Raw genomic sequence first — 6,986 nt, 5'->3', positions numbered from 1 at the left:
TACTAAAATAACTGAAAGTCACTGTATAAACAATTATTTACATCTTTAACTATATGCGCACTGAAATACAAACATGTCTCAGCGTGTGATATGGATTGTATTGGGAAGCTGAGAGGTATCATGATTTAATTAAGGTTACTATACACGAACGTTATAAAATATTCCTGTAAGATAATTAAAATCAGGAGCCGGAACTGAGCGGGTGTGTGTGTGTGTGTGTACACTCACCTAATTGTGGTTGAAAGGGTCGATTTGTAGCTCCTGGCCCCGCCTCTTTGCTGGTCATTACGGTTCACTCTCTCCCTGCTCCAAGAGTTCCATCGTACCTCTTCTGTGTGTGTGTGTGTGTGTGTGTGTGTGTGTGTGTGTGTGTGTGCACTCACCTAATTGTGGTTGAAGGGGTCGATTTGTAGCTCCTGGCCCCGCCTCTTTGCTGGTCATTACGGTTCACTCTCTCCCTGCTCCAAGAGTTCCATCGTACCTCTTCTGTGTGTGTGTGTGTGTGTGTGTGTGTACTCTCCTGATTGTGGTTGCAGGGGTCGAGATTCAGCTCCTGGCCCCGCCTCTTCACTGATCGCTACTAGGTCCTCTCTCTCTGCTTCCTGAGCTTTGTCATACCTCGTTTTAAAGCTATGTAGTGTGTGTTAGTTACCATATGGTCCTAGGCACATGTCGATTAGACACTAGGCCTGTTGTATGTGCATGCGTGTGTGTGTGTGTGTGTGTGTGTGTGTGTGTGTGTGTGTGTGTGTGTGTGTGTGTGGTGTGTGTGTGTGTGTGTACTCACCTAATTGTACTCACCTAATTGTGGTTGCAGGGGTCGAGACTCAGCTCCTGGCCCCGCCTCTTCACTGATCGCTACTAGGTCCTCTCCCTCTCTGCTTCCTGAGCTTTGTCATTCCTCTTCTAAAAACTATGTATGGTTCCTGCCTCCACTACTTCACTTGCTAGGCTATTGCACTTCCTGACGTCTCTATGACTGACGAAATACTTCCTAACGTCCCTGTGACTCGTCTGACTCTTCAGCTTCCAGTGTGACCCCTTGTTTCTGTGTCCCCTCTCTGGAACATCCTATCTCTGTCCACCTTGTCTATTCCCCGCAGTATCTTGTATGTCGTTATCATGTCTCCCCTGACCCTTGTCCTCCACTGTCGTCAGTCCGATTTCCCTCAACCTTTCCTCGTACGACATTCCCCTGAGCTCTGGGACTAGCCTTGTTGCAAACCTTTGCAATTCTCTAACTTCTTGACGTGCTTGACCAGGTGTGGGCTCCAGACTGGTGCTGCATACTCCAATATGGGCCTAACATACGCAGTGTACAGTGTCTTGAACGATTCCTTATTAAGGTATCGGAACGCTATTCTCAGGTTTGCCAGGCGCCCGTATGCTGCAGCAGTTATTTGGTTGATGTGTGCCTCCGGTGACGTGCTCGGTGTTATGGTCACCCCAAGGTCTTTCTCCCTGAGTGAGGTCTGTAGTCTTTGTCCACCTAGCCTATACTCTGTCTGCGGTCTTCTTTGCCCCTCCCCAATCTTCATGACTTTGCATTTGGCAGGGTTGAATTCGAGAAGCCAGTTTCTGGACCACATGTCCAGCCTGTCCAGGTCTCTTTGCAGTCCTGCCTCATCCTCATCCGATTTAATTCTTCTCAACTTCACATTATCTGCGAATAGGGACACTTCAGAGTCTATTCCTTCCATCATGTCGTTCGCATATATCAAAAATAGCACTGGTCCTAGAACTGACCCCTGTGGGACCCCGCTCGTCACAGGCGCCCACTGTGATACCTCTTCACGTACCACAGTGTGTGTGTGTGTGTGTGTGTGTGTGTGGTGTGTATAGTGTGTGTGTGTGTGTGTGTGTGTGTGTGTGGTGTGTATAGTGTGTGTGTGTGTGTATGTGTTTGTGTGAGAGAGAGTTATCTTCACACCTTTCTTACGACCAGTCATGTGCGTAACGACGCTCTTAAACTCTATGAATACGCGTCAGAAGATTTATGTTTCTGGAACCTATAATTAATTTTTTTTACAAGTGTTGGAAGTGCTGGACTTGTACGACTCTCACAGCGTCTGGGGAGTCCGAGGTAATCAAGTTTGATTCGAGCACAGGGAAGTTAGCTCCAAATCCTCGGATCAAAAAGCAGCCGCGGTCATGAAGACACCCATCTCCAACATCCCCTCGAAGGGATGAGCGGCCCTGGGATATAGTTAAAATGTCTCTGAAGACTGCTATACCGTCTACCTTTTTAAGGTTAGTGGGGGGAGGGGGTTTGCAGGTCTTGAGGGTTTTAAGTTTATATATAACTGGGGTGAATAAAAGGGTTGAGAATGCGATTGGGTATATGATTACGGATTATATATATATGATGTGGGCTATGAGGGAGGCGAACGTGCGTGCAAGAATTAATGCGTTGGCAGCAACTTTTTATAGGACACAGTGTAGAAATAAAGGGGTGTATGGAGGGAGATGGGAGAGAGATTTTAGTGAGGGTTATCGAAATTTCACATTAAGGGATTTATGGGATTTGCAAAGTGGGAAAAGGGATACAACGGGCTATTTTCCTAGACATGGTTGTGAGCATGGAGAGCTGTTTATATGGATGTATAAGTGAGTTTTGATATCTAGGGGCAATAGGGTTATTGCCCCGAGGGTTTCAGGTACTACACAGTTATCATTTGGAAATGTGTTGCACTACGATTGCATATTATTATTTTTCATGTATAAATCATTTCAAGGACTTTAGGATGAAAATTTTCAATGAGACTCAAATATGTTATAGGTATCTTTAATGATTTTGATTCAATTGTAAATGGTAAAAAACATAAAAAAAAAAAATATGTGATTCCTAGCATAAGCAACTGGTTCTTATTTATGTTTATATTTTATGCTGTGTTACAGTGTGCTTTTCAGTAATATTATATTACATGTAACTAATTGCATCATTTTTTTCTTTGTTTTGCTGAGATGTAAAATATCACATCGTAGTTTTGTTTAGTTATATTGGATGTTTTTATTGTGACTTTTAGTATTATCCCGTTTCCTTCTTTGAATCCCAAATACCTATGTCTATGTTAAGACCTCGTGATAATCGCCTAAATTAATTGTTTGAGTATCGTGGTGCTCTGTTGGGCACCTGAGATCATAGATTTAGTCTTGCATACGTGTGTGTTGACAGGCAGAAACCTCACCTAGTATGTGCCTGATGTAGTCTCATGTAGTGTATACGTGTGTGCTTGTGTATGTGTGTCATTGTGTGTGTTTTTTTTATCTCTGTTTTATTGTACAATCTTCATAATTTACAGTGTTTGATGTTTTGTAATATGTAACCTTGTTAGAGATGTTATTAACAAATAAAACAATATCACTGTAATGTATAGTGTTGAGTGTGAGAGTGTATTACCACTGTAATATACGGTGTGTTGTGTGTGAGTGTGTATTACCACTGTAATATACGGTGTGTTGTGTGTGAGTGTGTATTACCACTGTACTGTATGGTGTCGTTATTATGTTTCGGGTTAAGTGAGATTCTTGTGCAGTAATCTTTTGTCGTGTATCTTTTTAATATATTTCTGTCATTTGTATCTCACTGTTTTAAATAAAATAAAAAAAAAAGTTACTAGGCAAGTGGGGAGGGGGGGGGGGGGAGTTGAAGAGTCAGCGGTAGTGTATTAAACCCACCACCGTGCACGATATTGATTGTTATCATGAGGTATATGAGGGTTAGGGTGTGGATTGGTTTCATTAGTGGATGTTTGCCATCATGTTCAGATATTCCTTGTATTATAGTCAGCCTTTTAGATGGCAGGATTGTGTTTTATACATGTCAATGAAGTCCTTAAAGCTCTTATAAATGTATAAGAGATGTCAATGAGTATACTAAGGAGAAAGTGGTAGTTTTTCAAGGGGGGGGGGAGTGTAAGCATTACTAGGTAGGACTATCTTTTTTTTATTATAAGACCATCTTTTCATGTGAAGTACAGTACATAAAAGTAGTGTTTGATTGGAGTGCAGCAGCCAGTCTGATGTCATTATATAAGTGCTTCTTTGGTATTTGTGTAGTAACTGAAGATTATCGTTTTACTGCTTGTATCTTGTTACATATTGATTAAGTACCCATATATTTTGTACCTGAGTTTTAAATAAAATATAAAAAAAATAAATACCGTCTACCTTGTTTATCGTTGCCAGTTACAGTACAAGCTTTTCGCTGTAAAGTTCGCACGCCACCAAGTAAAACTTTCTGTTAGTAAAGTCCCTTAACTCAGACTTTAGATCTACCAGAGGAGAGATCAACATCGTTATTAAGTACATGCGAACAACACCCAGACGAGACACTGAGTGTTCAGGCCTCGACGCATTGTTCAGTGGTTTATTATGACGGTGGGTGATGGCGGAAGAAATAGTAGGCTCAGAGGAGATACACTAAGAGGTGTATTTCTCTCAGTAAAGGATATATTCCATGAGTTGTATATATCTCTCAGCTTAAATATATTGATAGTTTGATGTACTTCCCATTTCTGCGGTGGTAAAAAGGTTGTAATTCAGCTTTAGTGACCCTCGTGTAGTAGACAGGCTTTAAACCCCATTAACCAACCTAACCTTCTCTCAGCATATATATGCAAAGAGTTAACCTTAATCCCTATTTTAGGAATTAAAATAATTTTGTCTGTCAGTGAAAAGGTTACGTGCAGCCTTACTGACCTTAGTATGGTAGATAGGCTTTAAACCTCCATAATCATTCAACCAGTTAACTACTGTGAATTCCACAGATGACACTGCTACACAGGCGCCATCTACACGGTGAAATTCTTGATGTTATGACAGTGTTTACAAGACGTTGGAAGAAAGTGAACGTTTCAACCTTCACCGTATTTTACGTGGAAACCAGTGAACATATACAGTGCCTTAGTGACTGAAGTATTTTTAATATTTGTGTATAGTTGGATTGCGAAATTAGTGTAGTGAACAGACCTTCAACTTAAAAAATTAGCCTGAACATAACGTGGTGAGGTGGGAGTTACAGCTAGACGACATCCGCCATGAAGGTCGACGTAAACATTTATACGAAGTGTATAGTGGAAAGTTAAGGATAAATGGTGACTCGTGAGGTTACTAGTGTCTTGTAGATACCAAGTGACGTTGTACAGGTACGACGGTGAACTCAGTTGATTCCTTATACTGTAGCTGCCGCATTATCTTCAGGAGCAGGCAAGGTATGTGGAGCGCTAAACCTGTATGTGTCATTGAAGCAGACTATTTCGCCATTTTGAGAGGAATGTCTGAAGCTTAAAAAGGTTTGGAAAAAGTCGTTCTAGTTAGCGGTATTAATTGCCATAACAGGTTATACAAGAAATACCATCAGATGGCGTAGTGATCAAGGATGTTGTGTTTGCTTCTTTTTGGTTTGTTTTGCACTAAATTAAGAGTAAATATAATGAGGCTCTTTTGGTGTTATTTTACTTTTATTTTTATTTTCCTGTTTTAGTCAGTGTTCATGTTTTTTTTTATAATAATAACAATATTGATAATAATAATATGCTCTGTTTTATGTAAATTATCCAGTACTAAGTGCATCGTAATTATGGTAGTAGTGCCGAATAGGTAATACTGGTCAATTAGCAAGAACTCTAAAATTGTCCTTCCTAAAATTTTCTCTTATACGTTTAAAGATGTATTTTTTTCATTTATGTTAATGTAAAAATTATAATTTTGTGCCAAAACCTAAAACTTACCTGACCTTATTATAAAAGGGGCAATTTAATTTATCCCAATCCAATTAAATATATTTTAGGTAAGTTGACAATAATAATAAACACATCTATTTTTTCGTTAGGTTTACAATGATTTTTTGCAAAATTATTGCATACACAAATTATTGCTTGTCTTATTCGGCAAGAAGAGCGTTGATATTAAAGTCAAAACAGCAAGTTTTACCTATTCGGCACCCCCCCCCACACACTTTATTATACCTACTATAGTAGAAGACTAAATTATTTATATAACCTAATCTATTGCTACCAAATTTATCCTAACTCACAGTTTAACGGCTGATCTGCATTGCTAGGTTAGGTTGGGTTATCAAAACATGTTTAACAAACTATAAAGGTTTCCATTGCAATATCTACTTAATAAAAACAGAATTTGCTTAATAAATGGTATTCATAATTTGCTTATTTTCACATAAATAATTTCCACAACAAATAAGTTTTTTTTTATGGTGGAATGGAGAGCATTCATGTTATTTATAATAGAAAAGATTAACGGATTTCTGTCCTGGGGGAAAAATAAACAGTTATGGTTTTTTTTTCTTTTAGCTTTAATTAAATTTTTTTGCTTTAGATTTGGTAGGTTTTTGTTCTGATAGTTATTGATTTTAGCATTGTTGGTTGTTTTGGTAGAGTTATTGGTACTTTTTTTGGTACCGTTGTTTTGGTAGTGTTGTTGGTTGTTTAGGTAGACTTGCTGTTGGTTGTTTTAGATGTTAGTGCCAACAACAATGTTTTTTTTTGTAGCATTGTAGTTGCTGTTTTGGTTGTGTTATTTGCTGTGGTTTTGACCATTTAAGGAAGTTTATTAGGTTGGTAAATATCTCTTGATGTAAGATATTGAATCTGTTCTCTCTTTCCTTGGATTAAACTTCCAAACCTGAGACATTGTATAGTTCCTTCGAATTCAGTATTTTCCTAATAATAATAAATAATATATGAATTAGAGAGATCAAGTTCATGTTATGTTAGTACGAAGATCTGGGGTTGGGGGGGGGGAGGAAAGAGGTATTGGGGGTGGATGGGGGTAAAAGGGAAATGAGTTGTAGGCAGGAGTGTGGGTGGCAGGTTTATGGGAGTAGGTGGAAGGGTTGTGAATGTGGGGTGGCAGGGGTGTGGGTATCAGAGGTGTGGTTGACCAGGGTGTGGGAGAGGGTAGCAGGGGTGTGGGAGTTAATAACAGGGATGTGGGAGTTAATAACAGGGGTGTGGGAGTTAATA

At 39.4% G+C, this 6,986-nt stretch overlaps 1 long non-coding RNA gene across 1 annotated transcript; it reads left to right on the top strand.

Annotated features, from left to right (window-relative positions):
- Positions 1 to 4,411: 4,411 nt before the first annotated feature.
- Positions 4,412 to 5,473, top strand: LOC138853780 (uncharacterized). Its single transcript, XR_011392935.1, has 2 exons — positions 4,412 to 4,533; positions 4,770 to 5,473. It is a non-coding gene; the product is annotated as an uncharacterized lncRNA (long non-coding RNA).
- The last annotated feature ends 1,513 nt before the right edge of the window (positions 5,474 to 6,986 follow it).

The sequence above is a fragment of the Cherax quadricarinatus genome, chromosome 39 (genome assembly GCF_038502225.1).
Source record: "Cherax quadricarinatus isolate ZL_2023a chromosome 39, ASM3850222v1, whole genome shotgun sequence".
Taxonomy (NCBI): domain Eukaryota; kingdom Metazoa; phylum Arthropoda; class Malacostraca; order Decapoda; family Parastacidae; genus Cherax; species Cherax quadricarinatus.
Note: the sequence above shows the minus strand (reverse complement) of the source record. Positions and strands in the feature narration are given on the sequence as shown.